Source organism: Actinia tenebrosa, unplaced genomic scaffold, assembly GCF_029948245.1.
Source record: "Actinia tenebrosa isolate PJP-AT-01 unplaced genomic scaffold, QUT_ActTen_1.0 PGA_scaffold6__47_contigs__length_16458017, whole genome shotgun sequence".
Lineage (NCBI taxonomy): Eukaryota > Metazoa > Cnidaria > Anthozoa > Actiniaria > Actiniidae > Actinia > Actinia tenebrosa.
In genome coordinates this window covers 1,283,665-1,300,166 of record NW_028292583.1, presented here as the reverse complement: position 1 = coordinate 1,300,166, position 16,502 = coordinate 1,283,665, and the positions used below count along the sequence as shown (strand labels likewise).

At 34.3% G+C, this 16,502-nt stretch overlaps 1 protein-coding gene across 1 annotated transcript in view; it reads left to right on the top strand.

Annotated features, from left to right (window-relative positions):
- The window catches only part of LOC148905800 (adenylate cyclase type 5-like), a 34,921-nt gene that overhangs the window by 6,909 nt on the left and 11,510 nt on the right, over positions 1–16,502 (top strand). The window lies entirely within an intron of this gene.

Sequence of the window (16,502 nt, the reverse complement as noted above, 5' to 3'; positions counted from 1 at the left end):
ACATGAATTGCATTATATATTTATACTGTAGTAGTTCAGTCGAGGAACTACATGTAAGGGTGCGTGACACTTCGCATCATCAGTCTACTGTTACTCTGCAGGTCAACATGGTTTCACTTCATAGTCAAATATAATATTTTCTATTGTATCAGTTTTCTATCCTGTCTCACAGTATCTAGCCATACCTATCTTTAAAGATAACACGATCGTTTATTGAGGGAAATTCGATAAAGGTAAGAAATCTGAAGAGCATTCTACGGTAGCAAATAATTAAAATATTGTGAATAGTAGTATTATTGTGTCAATCGTACGGGAATTTTGTCTCAACCATTCATTACAGCCCTTTTAGCAATGCACCAAATACTTCTTAAGAGTTTAATAACCACTGAAATGTTACCACAATCACCAAAACTGTTTTATTCTTTAATAAACCGGGAATAAATTCCCGATCCGGTGCGAAGACGACTCAGTTCGAGCAATGGCAAGTAAAATGTTACCTGTTATCAACTTCGGTTCCCTATAACGACTCTAGGAATTTCCAGGTAGGAATTTCTACCTATGCTGCTGTACTTTTGGTGTATTTACTAAGGTTTTGACAAGTTTTATTCCCAGCCAATGAGATAATATTTGTGATCGGGTCGGAATCACTTCACTTCAGTCACCTCGCTTGCTTTGCTAGGTTGTGTTCGCTTCTCTAATATACCAGTAAATTAGGCTACGAATCTTGATGAGAACTGGAAATGGAATCTTTAGATAATTAACTTCCTCATAGAAGCCCAAGAAAGTAGTTAAAAGTCCAAGGACTTCTAAAAAAACCCAAGAAACGCAAGGACGTCTTCAGTATCCCCCCTAGTATCTCATACATTTCTTTGTAAATCAAGAAGAGCGTGTTGCTCCTTCTACGTCACTAGCCCAGTCTCCCCTCTTGCTCGGTCATATTTTGAAATCTTCCTATTTTCGCACTTTTGACCGCTCGAAAAAATAGAAAGAAGCATCAGAATCAAAAAATTCTTTCTTCAGGTTTCTTAGAATAGCTTATATTTCGATATGAAAAAGTATAAAAAAAAGGGTGATAGGCACTTTAACAGGTTAGTACTTCATGTAAGACCCCATGTAATGGCACTATTATGCATGGTTCTACACTGTATACATACACGATATAGGATATACTTATAACGTTACTTATATCACTGTATTCATGTGTATTCATGTGTATTCATGTGTATTCACTGCAATCATGTGTGTTCATGTGTATTCACTGCAATCATGTGTATTCACTGCAATCATGTGTATTCACTGTATTCATGTGTATTCATGTGTATTCACTGCAATCATGTGTATTCACTGTGATCATGTGTATTCATGTGTATTCACTGTATTCATGTGTATTCACTGTATTCATGTGTATTCACTGTTATCATGTGTATTCACTGTTATCATGTGTATTCACTGTGATCATGTGTGTTCACTGTGATCATGTGTATTCACTGTTATCATGTGTATTCACTGTGATCATGTGTATTCACTGTGATCATGTGTATTCATGTGTATTCACTGTATTCATGTGTATTCACTGTATTCATGTGTATTCACTGTATTCATGTGTATTCACTGTGATCATGTGTGTTCACTGTAATCATGTGTGTTCACTGTAATCATGTGTGTTCACTGTAATCATGTGTATTCACTGTAATCATGTGTATTCACTGCAATCATGTGTGTTCACTGTATTAATGTGTGTTCACTGTCATCATGTGTATTCACTGCAATCATGTGTATTCACTGTAATCACGTGTATTCATGTGTATTCACTGTATTAATGTGTATTCACTGTATTCATGTGTATTCACTGTATTAATGTGTATTCACTGTGATCATGTGTATTCACTGTGATCATGTGTATTCACTGTCATCATGTGTATTCACTGCAATCATGTGTATTCACTGTATTCATGTGTATTCACTGTATTCATGTGTATTCACTGTAATCATGTGTGTTCATGTGTATTCACTGCAATCATGTGTATTCACTGAAATCATGTGTATTCACTGTTATCATGTGTATTCATGTGTATTCACTGAAATCATGTGTATTCACTGTTATCAAGTGTATTCACTGTTATCAAGTGTATTCACTGTTATCATGTGTATTCACTGTGATCATGTGTATTCACTGTTATCATGTGTATTCACTGTAATCACTGCAATCATGTGTATTCACTGTTATCAAGTGTGTTCACTGTGATCATGTGTGTTCACTGTAATCACTGCAATCATGTGTATTCACTGTTATCAAGTGTATTCACTGTTATCATGTGTATTCACTGTTATCATGTGTATTCACTATAATCACGTGTATTCACTGTTATCATGTGTATTCATGTGTATTCACTGCAATCATGTGTATTCACTGTATTCATGTGTATTCATGTGTATTCACTGCAATCATGTGTATTCACTGTATTAATGTGTGTTCACTGTTATCATGTGTGTTCATGTGTATTCACTGTATTCATGTGTATTCACTATTATCATGTGTGTTCACTGTCATCATGTGTATTCACTGTTATCATGTGTATTCACTGTGATCATGTGTATTCACTGTAATCATGTGTATTCACTGTGATCATGTGTGTTCACTGTTATCATGTGTGTTCATGTGTATTCACTGTATTCATGTGTATTCACTGTGATCATGTGTGTTCACTGTAATCATGTGTGTTCACTGTAATCATGTGTATTCACTGTAATCATGTGTATTCACTGCAATCATGTGTGTTCACTGTATTAATGTGTGTTCACTGTCATCATGTGTATTCACTGTAATCATGTGTATTCACTGTAATCACGTGTATTCATGTGTATTCACTGTATTCATGTGTATTCACTGTATTAATGTGTATTCACTGTGATCATGTGTATTCACTGTGATCATGTGTATTCACTGTCATGTGTATTCACTGCAATCATGTGTATTCACTGTATTCATGTGTATTCACTGTATTCATGTGTATTCACTGTAATCATGTGTGTTCATGTGTATTCACTGCAATCATGTGTATTCACTGCAATCATGTGTATTCACTGTATTCATGTGTATTCATGTGTATTCACTGCAATCATGTGTATTCACTGTATTCATGTGTATTCATGTGTATTCACTGCAATCATGTGTATTCATGTGTATTCATGTGTATTCACTGCAATCATGTGTATTCACTGTATTCATGTGTATTCACTGTAATCACGTGTATTCACTGTATTCATGTGTATTCACTGTGATCATGTGTATTCACTGTGATCATGTGTATTCACTGTTATCAAGTGTGTTCACTGTGATCATGTGTATTCACTGTAAACATGTGTGTTCACTGTGATCATGTGTATTCATGTGTATTCACTGCAATCATTTGTATTCACTGTATTCATGTGTGTTCACGGTTATCATGTGTATTCACTGTTATTAATGCAATCATGTGTATTCACTGTTATCATGCGTGTTCACTGTTATCATGTGTATTTTCTATAGTTTAAAACGATTTTCAAATTTAGTAGAGGAGGAAGATTTTCGGAAAAAACGTGCGGAAACTGAAAAATCCCTCCTTTTATAGCCTTATATCTTTTAACCAATACGGTGACCCCCTTCTCTTTTTTCATTATACCATAACAATGAACTTAAAATAACAGAATTAAAAACAAAAAAAATCATAGAATAATTTTGAAGATTCGGTACTACATTAAACTTGAACTTGAGTGCTTTGGCTTCTCAGTGCTTGCGAAATCCGCGAAACAAAATTTCCACATATTACTTATTTTATATTATATTATTATGTTATATTTTTTGCCTAACAAGCGGCAGTTATTTTTTTCTCACCTTGCATTGCAATTTCATATTTTTGTTACAGCATAAAAATCCAATTTTAATTTTCATGAAAACGCTTCATTTTTCATTTTTCGCTAGTCTAGCAGTGCAATCCTGAATACTGAACTTCGCAGAGAAAATTTCAAGCTTTTTGATTTCTTGTCACAAATGTCTGAGTTGTGGTCGGTTGCAACGCGACAAATAAACAATTAACATTGCGAGAGAAAAAAACATGTGTAAACAGCAGTTTTAGGGCAACATTGAAGGGAAATTTTCTTTTATTTTAAAATGACTTTTGAAAATTATAAGACAATAGAAAAAATTAAGAGAATAAAAGGGACAGCGATAATAGAGGTATGAAACGTCGTTATGCAAAGTGTTTGGCTGTCTCCTTTCTTAGTAAAAGTATACCACCAAACTTCAAGTATATTTGGAGTTATAAAACCATTGAAATGTCCTAAGTTTTTGCTTATTGTTTGTATGTTGTAAATTACGACAAAGTTACGAGCATGCGCAGTGCGTTTTCACCCGTTTTGTAGGTTGATTTCATCGTAATTTCACCGTACAGTATTTATTAACAAGATATTTTTTACAAACAGCAACGTTCAATAACATAATAGCAACTATTAAAATGATGATTATGTTTAACTTTCGTAGATTGATAAATAGAGTGCAAACAATAGAGTACAACACTATAAGTGTGTAACATAAATACCACTAAATACTGCTACATTATGCTAATCCTATTGTTTTCTATTGTTTGATTAGCACTAATTACTCACTAAATAGTGCGAAGCGTTGCACACTTTTAGTCTTTGTACTCTATAACCGTTAAACTTTAGTAATACTAAATAGCACAATTTCATGCAAATTCCATTGTTTTCTATTGTTTAATTAGCAATATTTTGTACTACTTAGTAATTAGTGTTTCACAGATTAATTGTTTGCACTCCATATTCTTAATTATCCACAAAGTACCTATATTTCTCCTTTTCGATAAAATGTCTAATCATTATTAATCATTATTATCTCAGCGCGCCCATTAATATCCTCTATTTATTCAATTTAAATGTCTTGCTTAATGTTCACCATGACCACCGGATTTTCCCATGATGACCATTTGCTTCGCTTCGATCTGCTTCAACTTTCCTTGAATTTCGCTAGTTTTCTTTGAACGCACGGGTAGTTTAGTTTCCTCACAAATTGTGGACTGCGTAACATGGTTGTACAATTGGGTAATGTTTCCTACTGAAAGTGGTACCAAACAGGACAGGATAGCTTTCATTATAGTGAAAAGCATACATGTTTCATATTCTGATCACACGGAAGAAGTCGGTTTGCTTCCTTTCTCTAATAGGTAATCAGCACTCCGCATCTTCTTGAATGGTGAGGGGTTTGATCTTTTTCTTTTCGTAACTGGACTATGCGAAACATCGTAAGGCCTAGTGCATTCTCCATACACATTTTTGCAGTTTTTGCAATAGCAATGTTCTCCGCATGGTTTCTTGTTTTTGAAGCAAGGACACTTTGTTTTTCGTGTTGTATTGTTGCATGCGATGTATTCTTTAGATTCTTTATATTCTGCGCTTTCGCCGCACCTGCAGGACATCTGTGCCTTTTCTGTGTCTGTGCTTATTTCATCCTTGTTTTGACAGCCTCTACATCTGCAGCTGTTGCAGCAGGACAATCCCTCCATCACACAAGGACATTTCCGGCCAGCTCGCGCAGCGTCAGTGTCAGTGTCGAATGGTATGCAAGACGACACACTTTGCCCTTTCTTATTTCTTCCACAAGAACAGGTTTTTCTTTGACCGTTCGAAGCGGCCTCATTGGCATTTTCTGTAAAGATAAAATAAAATAAGATAAAAGATAAAATAACAATGAAACATTTGTTATCCAAACTTCGTATGACTGTATTTCAAAAGACTATATTTCGATCAATTCACGAATCACGCGCTTTTTTTCCCGTGAATTAAAACTGAATATATCAAAAAATGCATGAATGAGAACTTATGATATCTCGAATCATGCACTCGCGGATTTAAGTCAAATAACAGATCACGTAAAACCCCTTCCAGTCCCTGATATGATATCGTTTAAATTACCTTCATCGTTGTTCAGCAATGAAGTAGCGTCGTAATGACCTGGACCATAGGCATTAAAGGACATGCATAGCATCTCTGTCACGATCTGCTGTTTGGGTACAAAGGGAATATATGGTAATCCAGGTAAGTTGGTGACGACCAATATGGGAATTTTCAACACATCTGAACACACTTTCATTATCAAGTCTCCCATTTCCCCACAATAGGTCCCTTCATCTCGAAATCGTTCAGTTTCATAGTTCATTTCCTGTTGATCAACTCCAAGCATTTGTTGATAGTCTTCACTTGATTGCACTGCGTTGACAAAAATTTGACGAAGGAAATGGACGTCTTCGTCAAAACTTCCTCCTAAGCCTAAGTCTGTTAAGTATTTCTTTAAAGTTGTTTCCGTTTGCAATTCGTTTGATTTACGAAGCTGTTTAATAATGCTGGCAAAAGCACAGTCGCCATCTCCTGCTACTGGATCACGACTCAAATTAAGTGAGGTTAAATTTCTGCTAAGTAAATCTTCTTGCTCGCTTTGGGAAATATCGTTGTGTCCATTGTCTGTTAACAGAACATTCTTTACTCCAGTCAGCTGCATCCACGGAATATCCATGACGTTAAAACTTCTGTCTTTGCATTGCTTAAAGTAACTCGTTTTCTCTTTTTCGGCATCGCTTTCAGTTAAGCTATATTTTGGAAGAGGCATAAAAGGTACGACTCTTGCATTGCTTTGGTGTTTTTTGCCCATTTTCTTTACATTTATTCCATAAAAAATCAGACTTAAAACTGCAACAGCGATTTCCGGACTTATAGTTGTGGCACCACAAAGAAGACTCTCGTTTAAGGTGTGGTGGAGACGTTCGTTGCACTCAGTGCCTTGTCCCGGTGGAAGTCCTGATAAACATCCCTTACGTATATGTATTTTTAAATTTTCCAGTTCTTGTAGAGTTTTAGTTTGAGTGTTACAGTTCAAAAGTTCTCTCCATCTAATAAGGAAATTGTTTAGATTTTGTTCAATAACATCAGGTTGCGGCGTTTGCTGATTGCGAAGGTGTCCACAATCTCCGTCGTTGCGAAATATTAACCCAAAATCTTTAGATATTTGTCTCGATGTTTCAGTACCTTTTGGAAAAGTTTTCACGACTCTCTGTACAGCATGAAACAAATCCAACTTGACGACCACGCCCGGAAAGACTGATTCATATTGTTTTCTCACTTTACAACAATCATCGACGATAACCGTTTCAAGCCCTTCTCTCATAACACTCTTTAAATATTGTAATAAATCTTTAATTTCCTCAAACGCCGTTGATCTTGTAAGCCGCCAGCCTACGATTTGGCGATTCTCGTTCATCACTATGTATAAGTTTTCAAATTGCCGAATAAACCTGTTGTCACTAGCTCTTGAAGCCCCGATATATTTACTAATTCTAAAAGTATGGTCGCATGTTATAATTTTACTAACTTGTGCGCATTTTTCCATTTCCCTTTTATAATTCGGTTCTTTGTCATTAAAGTCAGCTAAGAATATTTCCATAATTTTGTCGTTACTTGGAAACGAAAACAGAATATTGCTGTAAAACCCTTCAAAATCATTCTGATCCGAATCATTTCCACAATGATTGTGAAAGAGAGAATAACGTTCCATTTTTTCACAGTACTCTTTAAAATTTGTTGCAGCAATCCCAGCGGAGATTTGTAGAAAATTGACTCCTTGAATGATCTGGGTTTCGATGAAGTCAACTAACACCTTTGTGCAAGCAGATTTATAAAACATCTCAATAGGAAAACATCCAACTCCATACAATTTTGGTATACAGCGTAAAATATCCATACTAGCAGATAGATATTTGTGATGGTTTCCTCCTTGTTTGCAAATGTACACTCTTTGAATTAATAAAATGTTACCTCTCAAATCATATACATATATTTGAAGTCAATTAAAGGACAACAACAGCAACAAACTTGTGTTAATTAACAGGATAATTTGGTCAACTACGTACTACTACTACTGAGAACCACTATAGAAGCCTAAGTTCAAGATTCAGACATACTGACATCATCATCTGAATCTCGTACACATAATCTTCATCATAACCTGTATCACTATAACTGAACGAAGTTAAAAATTGTAGATCCATCAGTGATTTAATCTCTAAAATGGCACTCTTGGAGAATATCTTCTCCTCTTTACCATTTTCGGCCATTTCACAATATCCCCTTTTTAATTCCTGATATCCCAGTGTAATAGAGTGAAGAGAAGTGACCTTCTGGTGTACAATTTTGGGGTTATTTAATAAAATGAAAGCGTTTTAATTATGTCGTCTGTGATCGATTTAATGTACTTTAATTTAGATAGCATTTAAAATGCTAGTTTTATCGCAACGGGCATCCTTTTTATCCACACTTACTTTACAGTATTCTCTGTAAGAAAGAATGACTTGGTTTAAGGCTCACTTTTGAATCAAAAGTGATCGGAATTTAGTTGTAAATATACATTGTGAAAAGCCGCGAATTTTGAAGGGTTGCGCGTATGACGTCACTTTCTTTGAATCACTAAACGTTGAACACAATCGCTTAATGGCGGACTCAAACGGTCAAACTTTACAGGCTAAATGCAACATCTTCCCAGTCTCGAATCAAAAAAGAATTAGGACAGTAAACTAAATTACATATTTATATATATATCCAGGGATGGTGTAGTTTTCGTAAGACTAGCACTTTAAAGAAAGGTGGAAGAGCTAATTAGAGGAATTAATGGGATCAGGGCCATCAAATATTAAACCTAGTGCAAAGGAAGGCTAGGACTTGACATTAACATTAACATTTGGGTTGCAACCCCCAAAACCCACGTCTAGATCCGCCACTGAGTTTTTTGATTGGTTAACCCCCCAAAACGCAAGGCATTATGGGGGTGTGAAATGGGAGAATTAGGGATTTCCGACAAAGTGGAATTTGAACCAAATAAGGTATTCCTTTGGCTTCATACAACCAAACCGTTTATAATAGGTTTTGACGTTTGTCCGTCGTAGGAAGAAGCAAGGCCAAAAGGTTGGTCCCGGGTCAGTTTATTGTTAAAAGGTGGCTACTTATGACTTGTTTGATATGATAGAGTGAGTCTTCCGCATAAGGTACTGATCAAAGAAGACAATGACCAACTGCTTCTTTATAAGGTATTAGGTGTGTAAAGCTATCCAATCACAATCATGATATATTTGCTCAACCAATAAAAAAAATTGTTTTACTAACTACAGTTTGGTTGATAACAAAAAAATAATGATTGGCAGGTTTCTGAATCTTAATTTTATGCATGATATATTTGCAGTGAATACACATGATAACAGTGAATACACATGATCACAGTGAACACACATGATTGCAGTGAATACACATGATTACAGTGAATACACATGATTACAGTGAATACACATGATGGTAGTGAATACACATGATCACAGTGAACACACATGATTACAGTGAATACACATGATCACAGTGAACACACATGATCACAGTGAATACACATGATCACAGTGAATACACATGATAACAGTGAATACACATGATAACAGTGAATACACATGATAACAGTGAATACACATGATCACAGTGAATACACTTGATAACAGTGAATACACATGATTGCAGTGAATACACATGAATACACATGAATACACATGATAACAGTGAATACACATGATTGCAGTGAATACACATGAACACACATGATTACAGTGAATACACATGAATACAGTGAATACACATGATAACAGTGAATACACATGATCACAGTGAACACACATGATTGCAGTGAATACACATGATTACAGTGAACACACTTGATAACAGTGAATACACATGATTGCAGTGAATACACATGAATACACGTGATTACAGTGAATACACATGATCACAGTGAACACACATGAATACAGTGAATACACTTGATAACAGTGAATACACATGATTGCAGTGATTACAGTGAATACACATGATCACAGTGAATACACATGATAACAGTGAATACACATTAATACAGTGAATACACATGATAACAGTGAATACACATGATCACAGTGAACACACATGATCACAGTGAATACACATGATTGCAGTGAATACACATGAACACACATGATTACAGTGAATACACATGAATACAGTGAATACACATGAATACAGTGAATACACATGATTGCAGTGAACACACATGATTGCAGTGAACACACATGATGACAGTGAATACACATGATCACAGTGAATACACATGAATACAGTGAATACACATTAATACAGTGAATACACATGAATACACGTGATTACAGTGAATACACATGATTACAGTGAATACACATGATGACAGTGAACACACATTAATACAGTGAACACACATGATTGCAGTGAATACACATGATTACAGTGAATACACATGATTACAGTGAATACACATGATGGTAGTGAACACACATGATCACAGTGAACACACATGATTACAGTGAATACACATGATCACAGTGAACACACATGATCACAGTGAATACACATGATCACAGTGAACACACATGATTGCAGTGAATACACATGAATACACTTGATAACAGTGAATACACATGATTGCAGTGATTACAGTGAATACACATGATTACAGTGAATACACATGATTGCAGTGAACACACATGATTGCAGTGAATACACATGAATACAGTGAATACACATTAATACAGTGAATACACATGAATACACGTGATTACAGTGAATACACATGATTACAGTGAATACACATGATGACAGTGAACACACATTAATACAGTGAACACACATGATTGCAGTGAATACACATGATCACAGTGAATGCACATGATCACAGTGAATACACATGATAACAGTGAATACACATGATCACAGTGAATACACATGATCACAGTGAATACACTTGATAACAGTGAATACACATGATTGCAGTGAATACACATGAATACACATGATAACAGTGAATACACATGATTGCAGTGAATACACATGAACACACATGATTACAGTGAATACACATGAATACAGTGAATACACATGATAACAGTGAATACACATGATTACAGTGAATACACATGATGACAGTGAATACACATGATCACAGTGAACACACATGATTGCAGTGAATACACATGATTGCAGTGAATACACATGAATACACGTGATTACAGTGAATACACGTGATCACAGTGAACACACATGAATACAGTGAATACACTTGATAACAGTGAATACACATGATTGCAGTGATTACAGTGAATACACATGGTCACAGTGAATACACATGATAACAGTGAATACACATGATCACAGTGAATACACATGGTCACAGTGAATACACATGGTCACAGTGAATACACTTGATAACAGTGAATACACATGATTACAGTGAATACACATGAATACACATGATAACAGTGAATACACATGATTGCAGTGAATACACATGAACACACATGACCACAGTGAACACACCTGATTACAGTGAATACACATGATTGCAGTGAACACACATGAATACAGTGAATACACATGATGACAGTGAACACACATGATCACAGTGAATACACATTAATACAGTGAATACACATCAATACAGTGAATACACGTGATTACAGTGAATACACATGATAACAGTGAATACACATGATCACAGTGAACACACATGATCACAGTGAATACACATGATAACAGTGAATACACATGAATACACATGATTACAGTGAATACACATGATGGTAGTGAACACACATGATCACAGTGAATACACGTGATTACAGTGAATACACATGATTACAGTGAATACACATGATTGCAGTGAACACACATGAATACAGTGAATACACATGATCACAGTGAATACACATGATAACAGTGAATACAAATGATCACAGTGAACACACATGATGACAGTGAATACACATGATCACAGTGAACACACATGATTGCAGTGAATACACATGATTGCAGTGAATACACATGAATACACGTGATTACAGTGAATACACGTGATCACAGTGAACACACATGAATACAGTGAATACACTTGATAACAGTGAATACACATGATTGCAGTGATTACAGTGAATACACATGATAACAGTGAATACACATGATTACAGTGAATACACATGATGGTAGTGAACACACATGATCACAGTGAACACACATGATTACAGTGAATACACATGATCACAGTGAATACACATGATCACAGTGAATACACATGATAACAGTGAATAGACATGAATACACATGAATACACATGAATACAGTGAATACACATGAATACAGTGAATACACATGAATACAGTGATATAAGTAACATTATAAGTATATCCTATATCGTGTATGTATACAGTGTAGAACCATGCATAATAGTGCCATTACATGGGGTCTTACATGAAGTACTGACCCTTTAACAGTTTCAGAGAATCTTTTCCAAGATGTTGAGATGATATTAAAAAAAAAGGCTTAAAGTATAAAGATTTAATCACACACAAGAAGTTATTTTTTGAAGGTTTTGTTTTCCTATCAATAATAGAGACATAGCATTTGATTTCTTGAAGATAAGGATAACTAGTAAGAATGAATGTTTTGTTATCATCCACCATCTCCATGATAGGTATTATGATTTCCAGGGGGCTGGGGCAAAAGTCGATGTATAGTACCTTTAATTTAAATTGGAAAAACATTATGGCACAGTGTGATATTGATAGCTAGAGTGACATCCTTTTTCCCCTTTTTGAAAGAGGAATAGGTATATTTAACAATCATTTACTGAAGGCAAAGTGATTATTTACAGAGCCAGGAGTCTTCAAGTGAATATTCACCATAGTCACCGAGCCTGAGGTGAATAATTGTTTTAGTATAATTTCGTACATGAATATCAGAGAAACAAAAAACAGCAGTGATAATCATCTCAGAATCACTGTTGGCTTGACCAATCGAAGTGCGCAGAAGTCTATGTTCAAGTCTAAAATTATACTAAAAATATATTTGTATGGGTATTTAATGGAACACTGACTAATAGAACAGGGTGCTAGTCATCATGTTTAATGCAATTAATATTCATAAAATTCACTCATCACATATAATTTTGACGACAAATTATTATTTTATTTGAGCATGAACCACACCTCTAGTGTTACCCCTGTGTCACCCTGATAGAAAAGGAATGGGTTGCATACATTAAAAGTTGAACGAATTATTTATTGAGACAGCTAGTCTTTGAGATGTCATTCTTATTATGTCTTTGATAATATGGGAGCCTATTTGCACACTTGGGTTTCAATAGTGTGCAGAATTTAATTTAGCAGATATAATTTAGAAGATATAAAAAGCCCAAATATGCATATTGAATAACCTTTTACCAATCCCAGAGGCTGGCTGCCTGGTTTTCTTCCTGAATGGTTGAAGTAGCAGTAGTGTGTGAGTGTTTGTGATAAAAAGATGGCCATATATAGTACTCAGTTATTTTATTCATTCACTATCCATAAGGGATTTTTAGTTCCAAATTCTTCAGTTGAGAACTAAGGTTTTGGAAAACACCTATCAATAACTGTAAAGGAACAGGAATATGTTACTAAAATAAGTATTATTTACCAGATAATATAGTGTAATTATGGAACTTCCCTTGATATATGTCATGTTGTCAAACTAGGGCTCTGATATTTGATATAGTAATGGTTAAATGTTTATGTCAGTTAGTAAATGATGAACAGTTTTGAAAAAAATATTATTAGAAATCTCAATCTCCTGCCAGATATATTAGTTTCCCTGTTAACTTAATTTAGGAAGTTGACAGTGTGCATATTTATGTTGTTGAGGACGTAAGGATTAAATGGTTTTGACGCTGTCATACATTTGTTTGGTAATTATTTTCATTTAGGAAGTTGACAGTGGGCATATTTATGTTTTTGAGGATGTAAGGATTAAATGGTTTTGACGCTGGCATATATTTGTGGGGTAATTATTTTGACGAGACTGGTAAAAGTCAAGCCCATGCAAATATATACCAAATATTTGCCATTTTTTGGTTCCTATGATATCAAGTCCAAAAATGTCATTCTATATTCATTGTTCATAGTTTAAAGAGTGCTCCTAACTGATTATGGCTAGTACAGCTGTGTTAACTCAAAGCATGGTTACTTATTTACTTCAAAATGTCCCATGAAAAACTGAAAAAAAAATTAAACATAACCACACTAACTGTTAATTGCCTGTGGTTGAGAGAGCTTGAATTGCCGTATAGTAATAGACTTTTTTAAAATTAGCTTGTGTGAAATAATGGTTCAAAGTTAAGGATGGACTGTATAAAACAGAGAAAACGTTGAACACATCAAGTCCAGCCTTGACTTGGAGCCTTTGTTCACTCAAGCAATTTTCAAAAGGTCTATAAAGAACAAATTTATATGAAAACTATATGATATATATATATATATATATACTATATAAACATAATTTATGTTTGGTAATCTATTAAACAATGATTGATAGTGAGCATGGGTCACATAAAAAAAAACTACATTATTAAAACTATTTATGAATAAATTTAGTAGAACCTTCAATGTTTCCATGATGTCTGGCTTGACTTCATGTATATGTGCACTAATCAATGGTATACACAGCATGTGTATCAGAAGCCTTCACTCTAGAGCTTCTTGTAAAAATATCTTATTTAAGCTTGCTTCCTTTTAATGTAGTGGCTATCCAATGGCTATGTTTAAGTTTATCTCATTCCAAGATAGGAAGATATATATTATGATAGCTCAACCCTTCATACAGACAGGCCCCCGCAGGTGTAAACTTACTATTTGTTACAGTGTTAGTCTGATAATTTTACAAAAAATGTCTAGCTGCTGATAGGAAGATAGGAAGATATATATTATGATAGCTCAACCCTTCATACAGACAGGCCCCCGCAGGTGTAAAGTTACTATTTGTTACAGTGTTAGTCTAATAATTTTACAAAAAATGTCTAGCTGCTGCAAGATCAAGGAAGCATTAAGAATGAACGCAATGATGCTGTCTTGTAGATAATTGCTTTAGGATGTGTTTTTGAAAGTATGTTATAGTTCCTGTGAATGATAATTTACTATAAAATAATGATGTATTCTGCAGATAGGAGGTATCTTAATCTAAAATAAAAATAAATTCAGGTTGTGTACTTCTTAAAAAAAAGATATAAGATAATGTCAGATTGTATAGAACCCAATTTAAAGAGATATTAATTGGCATGGGCGTGGGCGAATTGACGTGGGCGAGTTGGTCCATGGGTGAATTGACTGCAGGTTACCGTTTATTTCTTTTTATCTTTCATCTGTTTTTCTTGTTGGTTTTCAGTTTTCTCAATCTTTTCTCGTTCAAATAATAATAGCTCGGATTTTTATTTTATGATGGATCGTTACTGTAAAGTTTCTAATCAGAAATAATAAATTCTGTGTTTGCAAAATTTTCAGTATTATGAATACTGGTAATTGAATGTGTTTTCTGTCATGGCTGACATGTGGTGTTCTCTTAGGAACTATTCTTACTATTTGTTTGAAACTTAAACATATCAATGGTACTCTATTTTTACTTTTATTTCCAAAATGACAGATTGTTGGATCTTTTTAGAAAAATGAGAAGGATGCACAGCCTAATTCAGCTGCAACAAATTAAAACTAGCCTTTCTAGCTTAGGTACATGTCACTTATCATGCCAAGTACTTGACAAATTATTTACTATAGGTCCTTTATTAATAATGTAGAAAATGTGAAATTTGACCATTCCCATGAAAAGATCTATAGAAGTAAAGGAAAGAAAACCTTGCTAATGAGGAAAACAATATTAAAGACACTACACTAATTATAACAGCAAAAGTTGAATATTGTTGAATGATCAAAATAATGAACAAAAAATAGAATGTAGATAATGACACATGTAATTGCAAAACAGGGTAGTTCTACAGGCTTGTATTATTAATTATAATGCAATTATGATGTATGCCTAAAAAGAATGAGAGCATTTTTAGTTTCACTCAGTTGTAATATTTGTTTTTTTTTTTCGATTTTCAATTTAAAGGCAGCTGCATAAATTAAAGCAGGTGTTGATAGCTGGCATATTCCCAGACTAATCAACAAATAGCAAGCTTTCTTTCTAGTTTCTATACTTACTGTACAAGAAAAAGTTCTATAGATATTTACAAACCAAAGTGTATGCAATTTGAAAGAAAGCTTAATTCCTATTTTCTTTTCATTATCATGAATGTAATTCCAACTTCCTGTGTTAAAGAAAGGGTTTCATTTTACACATTATATATTCCAAATTATTTGCAGCATGGCATATTTACTAACCTTGATTGGTATTGATTGATTAAAAAATATTTTTATTAAGTTAAACCTTGAACTTTGGTTAATAACATATTATGAGTTTTTGCTAGAAACAAACTATCATATAGTTAAAAGACAATATATTAAAAAGAAATATTTCTTTTTGAGTATAATTGAGCCGGATTTGTTGCCAGTCTATGGAATTCA